This window comes from Saccopteryx leptura, chromosome 4, assembly GCF_036850995.1.
Source record: "Saccopteryx leptura isolate mSacLep1 chromosome 4, mSacLep1_pri_phased_curated, whole genome shotgun sequence".
Taxonomy (NCBI): domain Eukaryota; kingdom Metazoa; phylum Chordata; class Mammalia; order Chiroptera; family Emballonuridae; genus Saccopteryx; species Saccopteryx leptura.
In genome coordinates, this window is record NC_089506.1 from 66,331,047 (window position 1) to 66,351,036 (window position 19,990).

General features: G+C 34.0%; 1 pseudogene; it reads left to right on the forward strand.

The window, feature by feature from the left end:
• LOC136404170 (serine/threonine-protein phosphatase PP1-gamma catalytic subunit A-like) overlaps nt 1-19,764 on the forward strand; it is a 37,245-nt pseudogene extending 17,481 nt beyond the window's left edge.
• The last annotated feature ends 226 nt before the right edge of the window (nt 19,765-19,990 follow it).

The window sequence follows — 19,990 nt, forward strand, 5'->3', positions numbered from 1 at the left end:
GAGGCTCATAAATTTAAAAAAAATTGAGAGAGCTCTACAAGAATTGTCTGACTCCATAGAAAGAGCAATATAAGAATAATGAATATATCAGAAGAAGAAGAGAGGGAGAAGGGAATGGAGAATCCAATAAAAAAATAATAGATGAAAGTTTCTCAAACCTATATAAATAGTTAGAGCCTCTAATTCAATAATCAAAGAGAATGCTGAGTTACCTCAACCCAAAACAGATATTCTCCAAGGCACATCATAATAAAATGATCAAGATCCAATACAGCTTGACCAAGTGGTTGCTCAGTGGTTAGAGTGTCAGACTGGAAACAAGAAGAACACAGGTACAATGTCTCAAGGTCACCAACTTGAGTGCAAGCTCATCTGGTTTGAGAACAGCTCACCAGCTTGAGCCCAAGGTTGCTGGATTGAGCAAGCAAGGGATTATTTTGTCTGCTGTAGACCCCTGGTAAAGGCACATATGAGAAAGCAATCAATGAACATTAAGGTGCCAGAACAAAAGATTGATGATTCTCATCTCTCTTCCTGCTTGTCTGTCCTGTCTCCTCTCTCTTTCTCTGACACACACACACACACACACACACACACATACACACACACACACACACACACACACACACACTCAAAGACAAAGAATGAATTTTCAAGGCAGTTAGAGAAAATAATATAATATATAAAGGAAGGCCCATTAGCTTACCATCATCCTTCTCAGCAGAAACTTCATAGGCCAGAAGAGAAAGGACTCAAACACTCAAAGTACTGAAAAAGGGAATTACCAGCCAAGAATATGATATCCATCAAAGTTATCTTTCAGATGCAAAAAAGAAATGAAAACTTTGCAGGTAAACAGAAGCTGAGCAAATTTGTTACAAGAAAACACCTAGTACAGGAAACACACAGAGGGATTATTCAATCAGATATAAAGAACCAAAATTTTAAAGCTACAAGTAAAAGTGCCAACAAGGTCACTAAAAACAAGGATAATCTGTGACAACAATAATATAAAAGGGGAGAGGGTATATAGCTGCTGTAGCAAAGGAAGATGTAGTGCAGAAGCACTCAGAAGACAAAAAAATTTTGCATATATGAACATTTTTATCTTAATAACCTAATGGTAACCACCCACAAAGAAGCCAGTACTGAAACACATAACATAAAAAAAGGAAAAAATGGAGTATCACCAAACAAAAACAACTGACAGAAACAAAAAAGAGAAGAACTAAACAAGACACAGAGCTACTAGAAAACAGAACATAATATAGCTATAAGAAATCCTCAAGCCCTGGCCGGTTGGCTCAGCGGTAGAGCGTCGGCCTAGCGTGCGGAGGACCCGGGTTCGATTCCTGGCCAGGGCACACAGGAGAGGCGCCCATTTGCTTCTCAACCCCTCCGCCGCACTTTCCTCTCTGTCTCTCTCTTCCCCTCCCGCAGCCAAGGCTCCATTGGAGCAAAGATGGCCCGGGCGCTGGGGATGGCTCTGTGGCCTCTGCCCCAGGCGCTAGAGTGGCTCTGGTCGCAATATGGCGACGCCCAGGATGGGCAGAGCATCGCCCCCTGATGGGCAGAGCGTCGCCCCATGGTGGGCGTGCCGGGTGGATCCCGGTCGGGCGCATGCGGGAGTCTGTCTGACTGTCTCTCCCCGTTTCCAGCTTCAGAAAAGTGAAAAAAAAAAAAAAAAAAAAAAAAAAAAAAAAAGAAATCCTCAAGTATCAATAATTACCCTAAATATAAATAAATTGAACTCAACAATAAAATGGCACAGATTAACAGATTGGATCAAAAAGCAAAACCCAACCATATGCTGTCTTCAAGAGACCCATCAAAGCTGCAAGAACAAAAATAGATTTAAAGTGAAAGGTTGGAAAATGAGTCTCCAAAGAAAAGCAGGTGTACTCATACACATATCTGACAATGCTGACTTCATGATAACGAAGGTAACCAGAAGCAAAGATGTACATTTTATAATGATAAAGAGAGTATTGTAGCAAGAAGACATAACACTTCTTAATATATATACACTGAACCAAGGAGCACTAAAATATATAAGACATCTGATCTAAAATGGAAGTAGACAGAACCACAAGCATACTTGGAGATTTCAACACACCACTGATGTCTTTAGACAGATCATCTGAACAGAAAAATCTATAAATATTGGCCTTGCAAGACAATCAGTACCAAATAGAAATAATAGATATTTATAGGACATTTCATCCTAAAATGTCAGATTATACATTCTTCTCCAGTGTGCATGAAACATTCTCAAGGGTAGACCATATGTTGGGCCACAAAATTAACATAAAAAATTCAGAAAGTTGAAATTATACCAAACATATTCTCTGACCATAGGCTTTTTAACTAGAATTCAACTGCAAAAAAGATGTAAAAACCCTCACAAAAATCTGGAAATTAAACAACACTGCAGGTTCAGGTTAGTTGAAGCAGGTGCAAGATCAGCAAAATAGAAGACTTTCTTGATCTGTTTACTCAAGTCACAGTGTCCCCATTTTCCTTTCTACTTATAAGTCTATTTAAGTTTTTCCCTTCTTCCTAGCTAAGTCTTGGAAGATTATATAGCTCTAGACATTTATCCATTTTGTCTAGGTTGTTAAATTTGGTGGCATATAATCTTTTATATTATTCTACTATGATCCTTTGTATATCTATGATGTTTATGGTAATTTCTCCTCCTTTATTTTGGATTTTTTAATATAAGTTCTTCTTTTTTCCTTAATCAAGCCAGTGGTTTGTCAATTTTATTGATCTTTTTAAAGAACCAGCTCTTTGTTGTATTATTTTTTCTTTAGATTTTTTTTTGTTCTCTATTTCATTTAGTTCTTTAATTTTTACTATTTTCTTTTTTCTGCTGACTTTGGGTTGCCTTTGTTTTTCTTTTTATAGTTTCTTAAGAAGTAATGTTAGGTTGTTTGGGATTCCTCTTGTTTTTTGATATAATCTTGTAAGGATATAAACTTCTCTCTTATTATTGCTTTCACTGCATCCTAAAAAGTTTAATATGTCGTGTTGTCATTTTCTTTTTTTTTTTTTTTTTTTGGCAAGGCAGAGAGAATCAGAGAGAGGAACAGATAGGGACAGACAGACAAGAAGGGAGAGAGATGAGAAACATCAATTATTTTTGCAGCTCCTTAGTTGTTCATTGATTGATTTCTCACATGTGCCTTGACTAGGGGGGCTATAGCAGACCAAGTAACTCCTTGCTTGAGCCAGTGACCTTGGGCTCAAGCTGGTGAGCCTTGCTCAAACCAGATGAGCCCGCGCTTAAGTTGGCAACCTCGGGGTCTTGAACCTGGGTCCTCCACATCCCAGTCCAATGCTCTATCGACTGCGCCACTGCCTGGTCAGGCTTGTGTTGTCATTTTCATTTGTCTATATATACCTTTTGATCTCTGATTTATTTAATCTTTTACCCAGTCATTTATTAGAAGTATATTGAAATAAATTGAAAAAGACAGAATAAAATGAAAAAATATTCCATGTTCATAGATTAGAAGATTCAACATAGTTAAAATGACCATAGTACCTAAAGCCATATACAAATTTAATGCAAGCCCCATCAAAAAGCTTGAAAACATTGATACATAAAGACACATGCACCCCATGTTCATTGCAACAGTTATTCACAGTGACCAAGACATGGAAACAACCAAAGTGTCCTTCAAAAGAGGATTGGATAAAGAAGATGTGCTACTTATATACAATGCAATACCACTCAGCCATAAGAAATGATGACATAGTAACATTTATGACAACATGGATAAAACTTTGAGGACATTATACTGAGTGAAATAAATAAATCAGAGAAAGCTAAGAACTGTATGATTTCACACATAGGTGGTATACAAAACTGAGATTCATGGACATAGATAAGAGTGCTATGGTTACCGTGAGGAGGGAGATATGAGGTAGGGGACAGGGAAAGGGGATAAGGGTGTAAAGAGAAACATATATAAGATGACAGAAAATGATTTGACTTTGGGTTATAGATATACAACATAAGCAACAGGTCAAATGTTACAGAGATGTTTACCTGAGACTTACATACTCCTATTGATCAATGTCACTGTGTTAAAGTTAATTTTCTAAATAAAATTAAAAACTAAAAAAAATTCTTGATAATCTTTTAGAGATATTTGAAAATGCAATATCTGTGAAAAATACTCTTAATCATCACTATTACTAATTCTCTATATCTTAAATAATACTGAATTTTTAGTTAGATATTTGGCTAAAAGAAATAAAAAAGTATACTTCTCAGGTTTCTTCACTTCTAGATGTAACCAATTAGGAAATAAAGATAGATTATTTGGCAGCTTACGGAAACATTCTTTGAAATATGTCTTTGGCCTCTTTTGTTTCCTCATCTTGCTGCCTGCAAAGTGGACAGCAGAGCCTATTCAAAAATAAAGCTACTGTCTAAGAATGGTACTTGGTAATCTTGATGTAAACTGGCTCTTGAGCATTTGATAGAGCACAGTTTTCATCTTGGTCCTTGTCTGTTTGCCCCTGGACATTAACAAAAAATAAATAAATTTATCTTGAAAAAATTTTCTAAACTAAGAAAGTCCATAGGGACAAAATCTATTGGTGTTTGCTAGAATATTAGGTAAGGAATAATTGAGTAGTACAGGACTTTCTATTGGGATTAAGTGAAATTGTTCTAGAGTTAAATAGTAGTTATGCATGCACAAAAATAGAAATATGCTAAAACAATTAATTGCATATTTTGCATGGTTAAAATGATAAATTTATGTTATATAAATATTGTTTTACTAAAAAATTAAAAACTAATACTATTAATTTCCTCACATATACTCAATGTCTGTGTGATGTGTATGTAAAGATAGAATGCCAAAATCACTAATAATAAAATAATCATTGAGTGGGACACTTGAAACCATGGCAATATAATAAATTTAATAGTAATAATAATGGGAATCACTAGTGTCTAAAATACTGTACCTTTAACTATTGCAGATCTGATACCCGAGGAAGTTTCTGTAATGTGTGGATATTTGTGGTGGAAACCTTGTCCTCTTTTATATGACTCTATTTCTTCCTTAATTTAAGGAAATTTGTGGAAGGAGAGAAAAGATGGTAGACATTTGATGACATCAGATTCCTTATTCAATGGAAAATAAGTAAAAGTCAATTGTCTTAAATGTGCCAGAAAACATTTTAGGGTATTGGCATACATCATTGTCCTAAATTAATTTCCTAAATTAATTTACATTTCCTAATGTAAATCTTACATTATAGGAAAGAAATAAAAGCAATAAATTATAACAAGAAATCTGGATTATATAAGATGGTATAAGCTATGTTTGAAGTGAAAAAGAAAATATTTTAAAGTGAATTGGGAGAACCAGGTTAGTGGAAAAATGAGACATAAAAGCAGCATGGAATTTTATTTTTTTTCTGGGTAACATATTAAGGATTACTCAGATAAGCTGAAAAAATGTCCTTTTCTAGTAAGAAAAACTTATGTTTCGTTCTTTGTTAACCTTGATTATGGTCATTGGCAATAGTACCTAAATCCTAGTGTAGCAAGTTGGAAATCTTGATACGGGTATAGACTCTTCATTGCCTTTTGCACTCAATTATTTAGCACTCCCTTTTGCTTATGTTTATAAATACCTCTTTCATCTTTGGCTTTACTGCCTCAGTAAGTTTCTGAAGTTTTGCAAGAGCATCCTAATGTGGCTTCCTGCCTCCCATCTCATTGCTTTTGTTTGTCAGACTACCTTTTAGTCAGAGTGAATAAAAATACAATTTTGACCTGAATGTCTTTCTCCATTTAGTTTAAAAGCATCCAGTAGCTCTAAATTGCTCAGATCAAGTTTTAAAAGGCTTTACAAGGCACCTGTGGCTCTAATTCATTTTTTGTCACAATCCATTTCACACTGTTCTCTCTCACATTTACCTCATGCTATGACCACAAGAAATCCTATTCACCATTCCATAATAGTCTTTTTGTTACTTTTTTATACCAAAAATGTATTCTTCTTATACTTGGAATGACTTCTTTTTCTCAATTTTTGTCTTAGGAATTGTGAAAAAGGTAACATTTATTTATTTATAAAAAAGATATATTAAATATAAATTATCATTAAAAGTATATTTATAAATTACACACCATGTAAACCTCTAACTATTCAAGAAAACAAACACAGTCTCCCAGAATTTCTCAGTGTTTACTTCCTTTATCATAAACTTTCAACTCTCATCCACAGATAAAAACTATCATTCATATATATATATATATATATATATATATATATATATATATATTCCTAAACAATATAGTTGAATGTTTCTTCTTGCTGAATATTATATCAATAAAATCACATGTATGCACCACTTTGCAACATGTTTTTCTTACACAATTATATGCGAGATTCATCTGTGTTAAATGCAGCTATTGTTTATTGATTTTGTTATATCATATTTAATCACTATGAATATTTTCTGATTTATTCTAACTTTGCTGAACATTTGTGTAGCTTTTCATTTTTAGATGTTACAAAACTTTTTGATATCAAATTTTTGAATGAGTATATTCTAAAATTCTAGATATATGTATATGTGTTCTCTAGGTTTATATACTTTGGAGTGGAATTTTTCAGTCATAAAATATATCATTACTCAAAGGCTTTCCAGAATGAGTAATGATATCTATACCACGAACTATAATAAATAAAAAGAGCTCATTGTTTTTTGTATTTACATGAGAGTTGCTGTTAGCAGTTATTATAATTTTTAGCCTTTGGATTTGTAATAAAAATGTGTTTTTTAACAGATTGAGATAGAACTCACACAACATAAAAATAACCCTTTCAACTATACAATTTAACAGTCTGAACTATTTGAAAAAATTTGTAAGATTACCACCATAATTCTAGATCACTTTATAACCTCTAAACAAGCTAAGTACCTTTAGCAATAATACCTTTAAACTTAATTTATTTGAATTCATATACAGTATTTTTTTTTCCATTTCTTTCAGTCAGTAAGGAGTTATCTGGAGATTTAAAACATATTCTTGCCTCCATAGTGTGAAAGTTTGAATTATGTAATTATACATTTACTTTTTATTTAAATTCTACTTTCTAGAGTGTTTAAAAATACTTGAATACTCCATTTATATTTATCATATTATTATTAAACAGAAAATCCAATAAAAGATAAAATAAAATTTGCCCAACTCATTTTTCCTTAGGTTTTTTTTTTTTTTTTTTTTTTTTTTGAGGAGGGATCTTTTTGTCTAAAGGAATAGGAATTTAAAGGAAAGGAGGAAGGAAGGAAGGAAGGAAGGAAGGAAGGAAGGAAGGAAGGAAGGAAGGAAGGAAGGAAGGAAGGAAGGAAGCGAGGGAGGGAGGGAGGGAGGGAGGGAGGGAGGAAGAAAGGAAGGAAGAAAGGTAAGGAGGGAGGGAGGGAAAAAAGAAAACAATTCTCTCTACTTATGTCTTCTTAACACTGGTATTCTCTTTTGTCTACTGTATTATTATGAATATATTTCAATTAATTTTTATGTTTTATATAAAGAAAATGAGAAATTAACATATAGGTGATACATAAGGAAACTTTTGTCAGATTTTTTTTCCCATAGAAACAGAATGGTGATACCTTATATACAGTGTGTCCGTAAAGTCATGGTGCACTTTGACCGGTCATAGAAAAGCAAGAAAAGATGATAGAAATGTAAAATCTGCACCAAATAAAAGGAAAACCCTCCCAGTTTCTGTAGGATGATGTGGTAGCATGTGTGCATGCGCAGATGATGACGTAACACCGTGTATACAGCGGAGCAGCCCAAGGCCATGCTAGTCGAGATGTGGACGGTATAGAGGAAAGTTCAGTATGTTCTGTGGCTTGCTAAATTCGAATCCATGACCAAAGTGCAACGTGAATATCAGTGCGTTTATAACGAAGCACCACCACATAGGAATAACATTACTTAGTGGGATAAGCAGTTGAAGGAAACCCCGTTCTGGTGGGCCATCAGTCAGTGATGAGTCTGTACTAGCAGGCGTCCCCAAACTACGGCCCGCGGGCTGCATGCAGCTCCCTAAGGCCATTTATCTGGGCCCCCGCTGCACTTCCGGAAGGGGCACCTCTTTCATTGGTGGTCAGTGAGAGGAGCACTGTATGTGGCAGCCCTCCAGCGGTCTGAGGGACAGTGAACTGGCCCCCTGTGTAAAAGGTTTGGGGACCCCTGATGGGATAGCTACCTAAGGAGCCCTAAAAAATCTGTGCGTGAGCCCACATCAAACTGCACTGAATAGTATGAAACTGGGAGAGTTTTCCTTTTATTTGGTGCAGATTTCACATTTCTTTCATCTTTTGTTGCTTTCCTGTGACTGGTCAAAAGTGCACCATGACTTTACGAACACATTGTATAGTATAACTTAGTTTTTCTTGTTCAAAACATTTTATTTATTAATAATTATTGTCTTTTTAAATTTATAGAGCTGACACTGCTTAATAAGATTATATAGATCTCAACTGTACAATTTTATGATATATCATCTGTATATTGCATTGTGTGTTCACCACCCAAAATCAAAACTTACACCACCATATATTTGACCCCCTTTACACTTTGGTACCCACCATACTGTTGTCTCTGTCTATGAGTTGCTTGTTTTTCTTCTTCGTTCATTTATTGTTTTCAGTTTTATAGCCCATATATGAGTGAACTCATATGTTTTACTTTTTCTGTTTTTGCAAATGGCAGTATTTCATTTTTTCGTACGGCTGAGTAGAATTTCATTGTATATTTGTATCACAGAATAAAATGAGATATTACCTTTCACCTGTTAATGACTATTATCAACAAGACAAATAATAACAAGTGTTGGAGAGGTTTTGGAGAAAAAGAATCCTCAGTACCAGTGGGAATATAAACTGGTACAATCACTGTGGGAAATGATATGTAGTTACTTCAAAATTTAAGAGTAAGGTTACTATATGATTCAGCAACTCCTCTTCTGTGTATTCACCCAAAAATCTGAAAACATTTATTTGCAATTATATACACCCCTATGTTTATTGTAGTATTAGTCATGGTGACCAAGACATGGAGACAATTGAAAGCTTGTTTTTGAATATGACATTAAAATGTTATACATTACAACTAGACAAATAAAATCACGTTTAATATTTCCATGGCACAGTTTTCTCAAAATAATTTATAGAGATTAAAGAGTATTTTCTCTATCCAGTGCTTTCTTTAAGCCTGAGATTTTTAAGCTTTTGTCACTAATTTTGAGAGTGATAGTCTCTTGAATTTAAATGTATCTGTACATCCATGATCTTTATACAGATAGAAGTAAAATTAGTGATAAGATCTTTGTTCCATTGTTTGATCTCTCAAAAATTCATAATAACTCACAAAAATTAATCCACATTATGAGTCTAATGTTGTATGATTGTTTTTAAGTTATTTAATACATTTATATTCCTTAGTCAGCATTAAAATAAAAAAATTAATAGAAAAATAATTGACCTCCCTTTTATATCTTAATTAAAACTTTAGTATATTTTGAAGAAATTATTAAGTGCTATAGGTGAAAAGAGAGAAAGATCCTACATGGACTTCTAAACCATAAATGATTAAGTCATTTTTTTCTATGAGAGCTAAATAACCATGTTACAAATAATCTACAAGGTCACATTGTTAATTAATGTCCATGCTCTTTCAAAATCATAAGTTTCTGAACTGTCAGTATAATGTTCCATCTACTGTTCTAAAGTCCCACTGTATTGTTTGCATTAATATATACACTTATATGACATGACTTAGTATCACAATAATTTCTATGTTTTAGTAAGATGTATTTGTAACTTTGTTATCCTACATTTGTTCAGAATGGGAGTACTTTACATTGGTGTCCGCTCCCTGTCATGTCATTTTTCTGTGATTATTTCCATCTGTCTTTCCTGTAGCAGCTATAATTTCTCTCACATATGCTTCCTTTATTATTTTCTGACATGCATCTTATTTTACATGTCTACGGTACACTAAAAGCCTTTTTTTTTATCTGTTTAAGTGATAAAAAAAAGTTTAACTCCAATAATTATATCCATTTAACAAACAAAAAGCTTGCTTTTTGTCATCCAACAATACATTATGAAAACACTCTATGTCTTATTAATAATGATTAATAGTAAATGTCTGATTAATGACAACACAATAGTCCATAGAATGTATGTAGCATAATTTATCAGCTTCTCCCATATTAATTATATTGTTTGCTTAAAAAAATGTTTCCATAATATCTCCTATGTATGAATTTTGGTAAAAAATTGCTACATATTATATTTTTTAAATAAAATAGATGAGCTGTATATTTAAATGTAATATTTTTTTCAGGTTGCTTTCTAAAAAAGCTACAAATTCTTGGCACTTCATTTAACAATGTATAAGAGAATGTTTCACTTCTCACTCTTGCCTAGAAAAGAAATAGGTATTTTATAGACATATTACAACATGTTAGTCTTATTATTATTAATATCATATTATAACATGTTAGTCTTGTTAATATTAAGTAGTATATCATTGTTGCTCTAATTTTTATCTGTAATTATCACCAAACTTGATATGATTCAATGTCTGTGTTGACAATTTAAGTTTGTTTTACAATAAAATTATTCTGAGCATATCTTCTCCAATTATCTTTTGGATTTAATTATTTTCTGCCTTACAGTATTCAAATGTTTTTGTATAGCATAAATGCCAAAACATTGTCACATCTATTACAACAAAACTTTAACATTTATCTCTTGACTTTTTATGTATATACTGTATTAAATTAGATATATTACTTATTTATTTTTACCCTAATTAATATTATGACTCATCCTTTTTCACACTCTTTTTTTGAAAATAATAAAGAAAACATTTGTTATTTTCAGTGTCATTTCACACCAAGGTATAATACTAGCCACATATCTGGTGAAGTTAAATTTATTGTAGGAACTTATCTGATAAAACAGATGTTAAATCTAATTGAATTTGTCATAGATAGATTAGGCCACTTTCTGCATTGAAGATAAGAAAAATAATATTTTAAATGTGCCTCTGATTACTTTTTTTTCCATCAATCACAAGAATTTCTTGCTTTCTGATATTACTTCATCCTCAATCTAAGCAATAACTGTAAGTCTTATGTTAACAAGCAAAATTCTAGTCTCTTCAGTCAATATACTTCTTCATTTTCAAAAGGTCAGTTGAATGATTTCAAAGATGATACAAATGTATTAAAGAAAACAACATAAAAATTTTAAGAGTGCTTTTAAATGGTTTATTTTTCTTAGTTTCTGCAAACATAAAGTTGAAAGGATATACATGAATCTCATTTCTCATAGAAAGGCCCATGTTAACAGGAATTAGTTAATTATTTTCTGTAACTGTATAATAAAATTCAAATTTTTAAATTTGGCTTTTATAAATCATTGCAGATTATTATTTGCTCGGTGTAAAGTAGCTACAGCTACCATCACAGCCGCCTGGCCCATGCAGGTTCACATTTGATTCAGACAGACAGTAATGAAACAATGGAGCCAAGAACTGATGGGCCATTACCTTTAATCCTAGCTCGTACCCGGTGGGTGAGAAAATAAACACAGTGGAAAAACACTTCCCTTTCCATTCGGGGCTCCCAAAGCCACTGACTTGTCTGAGTATTCCTAGAATCAAAGGTCCTACCAGCCTTATTCACCTCTGTCTCCCATCTCCTTCTCTCTGCACAAACTGGCTTCTCCTTCAGCACTCTGTCATCTTGGCTGCCTCTCCTCTGCAATGCTGATGGCTGGATCTGAGTGAGAGTGCCCCTGGGTCTGCTTCATTTTATAGTGTAGAAATGAAAGCCTTCAAGATACAAATAAGGAAGTCTCTGATAGAAAGCCACTTATCTGAGGCATAAATGGGATTCCTCATAAGAGTGCGTCACCCCACATCATGCAACATTCAAGGGTGTGGGGAAAAGGGAAAAGCTCGCTTTTGAGATGATCTTAGTATTAAAAGGATGTTGAAAAGATCTTAGTATGAAAAGGGTGGAAAAGGCTTAGTCTTAAAACTAAACCTCAGGCTTTGAGGACCTTGCCAGCCTACAGCCTGTCTCCCATACCCAATGTAAACTGGAAGTGAGAAAACATATATATCATAGTTACAAACTTATTTGACTAAGAGTTGGACATACTTAAAAGTACATAGTTGTGTTTCAATAAACACAGGTACAATTTAAAACTATAGAATGTATCAACACATTCCACAATGAGTCTGATACCATGTTTAAGCTAAAATTGTGCATGAAAAATTAATCTTGTCATACAAAGTACCCCAACATAAACTGAAAAGTTTTGGCCTGACCTGTGGTGGTGCAGTGAGATAAAGCGTCGACCTGGAACACTGAGGTCACCGGTTCGAAACCTTGGGCTTGCCTGGTCAAGGCACATATGGGAGTTGATGCTTCCTGTTCCTCCCCCTTCTCTCTCTCTCACTCCTTTCTCTCTAAAAAAAAATCAATAAATAAACTGAAAAGTTTTATAAAATATGTTAATTGTATTAGACAATATTGTGTGAAGGAAGTAAGAATGGCTGAATACTTGCATGTATACACAAAAAATATATGACATTTTATATGTAATATATACTTTATGTACACATCTAATATATCTTATTTTATATATATTAATATATAATGTACTAATGTGCATATCTAATGCATTGCCTTTTATGTTATATATGGTAATATATGTTAATTTATTGTATTGCTTAATGCAGTAATTTTAGGAAAACATTAAAATTAAATATAAATAATGTATTTTAAGATTTATTTCTATCATTTTTTAGTCTCATTAATGTGTTAATATTAATAAAAGACAAAACATCATCCAAGAATTACTTTCAGACATTAGTCTATATGATATTTTTTTTTTCTTAAGTGAGAAGTGGGGAGGCAGAGAGACAGACTCCCACATGTGCCCAACTGAGATCCACCTAGCAAGCCCACTAGGGAGTGATGCTTTTCCCATCTGAAGCATTGCTCCATTTCAACCAGAGCCATTTTAGCACCTGAGGCAAAGGTCATGGAGCCATCCTCAGTGCCCAGGCCAACTTGCTCCAATGGAGCCTTGACTGCATGAGGGGAAGAGAGAGATAAAGAGAAAGGAGAGGGGGAAGGGTAGAGAAGTAGATGGTCACTTGCCTTGTGTGCTCTGGCCGGGGATCCAACCCGAAACTTCCACAAGCCAGCCAACTCTCTACCACTGAGCCAACTGGCTAGGGCCTATATAATATTTTTAAGTTATAATAATTTTATTTCTAATTTAATACATTAGTGATGAAAATTAATATATGTGACTATCTTAAAATTATTAAATTATTTAGTGGCTTCTTATTTATTGATAATTGTGGCTTCTTATTTTAAAATAATTCTTAATGAAATCTAAAATAATAGAAATGCATTCAGATACCTGAATATTTAAAATTCATAATAAATCTTCATTTGAGGAAAAATGTAGCAAATGACTGATAATTGTCTTGTAAAGTTTTAGGAAATATTTAATTTCAAAGAGAATGTATAGTATAAATATTATTTGCAACATTTTTCTAATCACTTATTAGCTATAAAAATAAAAATTTAATTTGCTTTCTAATTAGCTATTTTAGTAGTTTATGATATCAAGAATTGGTATGATTTGAAATTACATCTTATTTTGACATAAAACTAGAGTTTTCCATTTTAAAATATACAAAACAGAACATTTCAAAACCAAAAAGAAAACTTTTTTTTTCTCATATCTCTGAACCAGAAAGCAGGTGTCACTCTGCAGGTATCAGAAACCAGGACCTAGGTGTCACTCTGGGAATAGTTCTGTCAAGGGAATGGAGAAAATACCTAATGCTACTGCTTGTCAGTTTAATCTTATGCCAGCAAGATTAATTGAACCAACACACTGTGTTTCAGAAACCATCTCTCAGGCAAATTCTCCACATTAAAAATAAATTAAGATACTCTAACACTCTTGGTAATGACAATGAAAATTTTATACTTGTGTTTAGCTCTCAATATGTAGATATAATTTCCATGAAATATAAGTGCTTTTATATATCATGTATGTTGAAAAAATTTTGAATGTATATAAGCATCTGAAAATCAAGGTTTGGTGAATATACACATATTAGTGTTAGGCTCAGAGGTAATAAATATCTAATTTTAATAAGTAGGTATCACTGACCTTGTGCTTTGTGTGTGTGTCCATTTATGACAGATAGCCCACATTAATAGATTCTATTCATCTTTATTTGAACATGTGAGGAGTACACTGCTCAGAGAGTTGTAATAACTTTCTAAAGTCATATAGCTTTTAAGACCCAAGAGAAGAATTTAAAGCCTTCTGCTCACCTGCAACATTCTAGCTTTTTCCCCCAAAAAAACCACAGTAGCTAAACAGGAAAAGAAATATAAGAAAGGTCACTAATAAGGAACTTCACAATCTTAAATGCAACTTTTTTTCTCACATTCCAAAAAAAAAAAAAAAATCTGCATACATGCATTGCACCTACAGAAAAATCTGGAAATAGAAAACTACTTCTCTTTGGTGATGATTTCTCTATAACAAGATAATTTACAATTTAAGTAAAAGCTGCCATTTATTGTTCTCTGAATTCTGACCTAGAATACATGATTAAGCCCACATATAAGTTTTTGATCTTCTCTCTCCAAAAGCTCAGGCATCACAGAGATAAAAATTTCTTCTTACAGCACATAAATTTAACTATATTTCATCTGTTGAGTCATTTCAATCTCTATCACTTTTTCAATTCTAGTAGTCTCCTTCATGTGCAATAAATTATTTAAGTAACCTGCTATACAGTATATACATTTACATATATGTGACTAATTCATTTGTTAAAAGAAATAAACAGAATCATGACATTACAATATTATAGGTTTAAGTATATACATTTAGGTTCTATAATCTTTTTTTTTTCATCTCTTGTCTATCTAGGAAATACTAGTGAAAATGGAAAAATAAACTTTTTAGAGAGGCTGATAAACCTAATATGATCTCACATCATCTGAAAGATTACAAAGCAACTATTTCATTTCCACGATCCTCCTGGGATACTCCAGTATCTACACCATTTTTTTTTCATCTTCAATAACAAAATTTACTCTATTCCCTACTTGGAATCTTCAGTTAAAAAACTCTTTCTAAAAAGTGCAGATGACTAGTAAATAAAGCTGAAAAATTTGTGTTACTTGTTAACACTATATTTTTTTCTTAGATCATAACTTATGACAATTGATTATGAATTACTCTGTTAAGAAGAATCTGTAATTCTCTTTTCATCAAACTTCTACCACAATCTCAACAGCATAACTTTATTTTTTCCTTATAATTACCATTTTCTATTAATGCTATACACGGTCATATATCCTAAAACATGAAAATTGCAGTGTGAAAGCTGTGATCCAGACTCTCTCAATGTGCTTTTTTTTCTTCCTACTCTTACTAATGCTCGTGTTAAATCTTTTGCAAATATGAAATCTTTCTATTGTTGGGAGCTTTTATTTCTATTGTGAGCTATTTTTGTATTTTTGCAGCTCTTCAATAGAAGGAATAAACTTGTATAAAAATATACATTGACAATTATTATCAAACTAATATTTTGAAAAAAAAAGAAAACAGTAGTGACTTTTAGAGAGACTTAATGTTCTTTTTGCCCTTTTTCTTTTCCCATCAATATTAGATGACTTTTACTATTTATAAATATATGAGGAAAACAGGTAATTAACTCAGGTTGGCTCCATATTTAGTATATATTTGAGAAACAGAATACATTAAAATTAATGCAATAAGAAGACATCTATGTAATCTGACCCATTAGAATAGTTATGGATCTTCTCTTTTTCAAAAACTCCCTGTTGCTGGCAAATGAAGATCCAATTTTTAATACTTTAATTTGATTTTGTTTGGGAGGGAGGTTAGCCATCACTTCTGTACTCTTTTTCAATATAATAACATGATCCTTGTTACAAACATGGGTGAAGGCAAGACAGCTAAAAGGAGAGGAAAAGTAACAGTGACACATTTGCTCATTATTGTTACTGTATTTCCCTATGTATAAGATGCACATTTTTTTTTTCAAAAAATTTGGGGTCTAATATCTGGGTGTATTTTATACAGTGGTTGTAGATTTTTTTACTTGAATTGCCTACTTTTCCATGCTTGTTTTTGCACTCATTGTTGAAGACAGTGTTTTGTCAACAGAAACAGATGTGGACAAGCTAAGGAATGAGAGTTTTGACAGTGATGGGGAGTTGTATGAATTTTATGATGAATAATACTTGAGTTCAATAACTTTATGTAATACATTTGTTTTTCAAGTTTTGAGCCCCAAAATTAAGGTGCACCTTATACATGGGAGCATCTTATACATGAGGAAATACAATATTTGATTAGTTTTTTTCTCTGAAACCAGTATTTTTCTTTGATAAACAAATATTTTCAATGAATTGTTAAGTTCTAAAAAATGTGATTATTTTAAGGAAGTAATTATGGGTCTGTAAGAAATCCTTACTGGTCCTAGCCGGTTGGCTCAGTGGTAGAGCATCGGCCTGGCGTGGAGGAGTCCAGGGTTTGATTCCCGGCCAGGGCAAACAGGAGAAGCGTCCATCTGCTTCTCCACCCCTCTCCCTCTCCTTCCTCTCTGTCTCTCTCTTCCCCTCCCACGGCCAGAGCTCCATTGGAGCAAGGTTGGCCCGGGAGCTGAGGATGGCTCTGTGGCCTCTGCCTCAGGCGCTGGAGTAGCTCTGGTTGCAACAGAGCAACACCCCAGATGGGCAGAGCATCGCCCCCTGGTGGGCATGCTGGATGGATCCTGGTCAGGCGCATGCAGGACTCTGTCTGACTGCCTCCCCGTTTCCAACTTCAGAAAATACAAAACAAACAAACAAACAAACAAAAAAACAAAAAAACAAAACAAAACAAAAAAAAGAAATCCTTACTATCTTGGAATTTATTTCAAGACCAGCTGACTAAATAACCATGACCAAGAACTGCACTGAGGGACAAAATAACTACAAAACCTTTGCACAGAGCAGTGGTTAGTTTAGCTTCATTGGAACAAAATATTTTGTCCTAAGGAAAGGATCATATTTCAGTGTCACAATATGTTTCACAGAGAACACAAAATGAGTATAAATAGAAATTCCTTCTCTTCAGTTAGGAGATCCTTATGCACTGAAGAAAGTAAAGACAGATCTTCTCTTAGACACTTAAAGGAAAATAGACTTCTTTGGAATCATAGAAGACTGCTTAAAACAAGATCCATCTGAAACATAACTACAAGTCAGGAGGATTTAACAGAAACTCTTAATACTACGCAATATTTAACAATATCTCTTCATTCTTTTTACCTGTCTGACTTGCAAAAAATTAAACCAGTTATCTAATACAAAGCCATGTACTACCACATGAATAGTGTAGCAAACAGATTTCAAAAAAATCTGTGAAAATATTATTTCTTAAAGATTTTGTGAACATAAACTATTCCTTCTCATTTTGTTGCAGAAGGCATAGACTTTTGAGTTTTTCTAGTCTAGAGTATAGAAAAATCTAGTAACAACATATATTAATTTCTTCAGAAAAGAGTAATTTCAATTGAATTTACATATCTAACTTTTGTTGTATATATAAAAAATAATTAAAAGGTGAAGTTTATAATTCTTATAATATAAATTTGTCCCTGGAATTTAGTTTTTATTTTCCAGGTATTTAAACAAGTCACTCAATAGTTTATAGCAATTTAACAATGTATATAATTGGGTAAGAAGACTTAATTTTGCCCTGGCAGGTTGGCTCAGCGGTAGAGCATCGGCCTGGCGTGGGGGGGACCCAGGTTCGATTCCCGGCCAGGGCACATAGGAGAAGCGCCCATTTGCTTCTCAACCTCCTCTCTTTCTCTCTCTTCCCCTCCTGCAGCCAAGGCTCCATTGGAGCAAAGGTGGCCCGGGTGCTGGGGATGGCTCCTTGGCCTCTGCCCCAGGCGCTAGAGTGGCTCTGGTCGCGGCAGAACGACGCCCCGGAGGGGCAGAGCAGCGCCCCCTGGTGGGCAGAGCGTCTCCCCTGGTGGGCGTGCTGGGTGGATCCCGGTCGGGCGCATGCGGGAGTCTGTCTGACTGTCTCTCCCCGTTTCCAGCTTCAGAAAAATACAAAAAAAAAAAATCTCTTTTTATAAAATCTTATTTTGAAATGTTTAGTAATATTTTATGAATTCATTAGCAGAGTAAGAAAACTATAGATTATTTATATGGTTTTTGAATCTTAAGTCATATATTGAATTATTTAGTTTTAATCCGACTTGCTGGATTATCATAAAATAGTCCCAATAATACATTTTTTTTCTGCAGCATTTTCTAGAAAAGCATTGGCCATTTCACCATCTCAATAGTTATGAAATCCACAGTTAATTCTGTGGTTTCTATAATGGTGGCCTCCAACTCAATCTGAACTTGAGTGAAATGAAATTTTCCTCTAAATTCACATGAAATGTTGTGCTTAATTACAGTGGGAATATGAAGAATCATTTTCATGAAAGATAAAGAAAAACAATACTTGAGAATATTAGTGCAGTTGGGCACCCTGAACTAGACAACCAATTTCACATAAAGAATCATAATTATGTGGTTCCAGTGGGAAGAGATAGGGGAAAGCAGGGAGTGTGGCAGCTGGTTGTGTGGGGGTGTGGATGGCACTGCTATGGAAGTGCGGGTGTAGGAAGACAATAGTAAACTCAACATCGACAGCATCAGCCAAAGGCTGGTGGCAGTGAGTGGATCTAAGACTGGTAAGAATATTCAGCCACAAGAGAATAAAATTATAGAACGGTGCTTAAAATCTGGAGACAGTCACAGACAGCTTATCCTACTAGACTTTGAAGCACCATCTAAAATATGTGGTGATATCCATGGGCAATACTATGATTTGCTTTGACGTTTGAGTAGGGTGGTGTCCTGTAAAAGCATTACTTTTTTCTTGGGGACTATGTGAACAGGGGGAATCATGCATTGGAGACTCTCTGCCATTTATTGGTTTTCAAAATCTAATATCATGAGAAATTTTTTCCCAAAGGAAACCACAAATATTTTTAAATCAATAACATTTATGGATTATGGATTTTATGGTGAATATAAAAGAAGACATAACATTAAACTATGGAAAATTTTCACAGCCTGCTTTAGTGTTTTACCAATAGCAGTCATTGTGGATGAGAAAAGATTTTGTTCTCATGGATGTTTATCACCAGATCTTTAATTTAGGGAACAGATTCGGCAAATTATGCGACCAACTGATGTACCAAATCAACGTCTTTGTGATCTTTTGTGGTCTGATCGAATAAAGATGTCTTAGACTAGGGTGAAAATGACATAGCAGTTTCCTGTACATTTGGTTGCAAAATTTTTTATAAGCATGATTTGGATCTCATAGGTAGTACTCACCAGATAAATGAAGATGCATATGAGTTTTTTGTAAAGTGGGAGTTGGTCACTCTGTTTTCTACACTCAATTATTCTGGAGAATTTAAAATGCAAGTGCCATGGTGATTGTGGAACACTAATGTCCCCTTCCAGAAAAAAGAAGTTGAATGTCAGGAAACCCTTAACATCTTCGAGGGGTATGATCACAAAGCAAAAAAACAGCTGTCATTTTGACACTACTTAGTTTTAACATACAGTATATAACTATCAGTTTTTTGTTTTTTATTTATTTTTTTCTGAAGCTGGAAATGGGGAGTGACAGTCAGACAGACTCCCGCATGCGCCCGACCGGGATCCACCTGGCACACCCACCAGGGGGCGACGCTCTGCCCACAAGGGGGTGATGCTCTGCCCCTCCGGGGGGTCGCTCTGTTGCAACCAGAGCCACTCCAGCACCTGGGGCAGAGGCC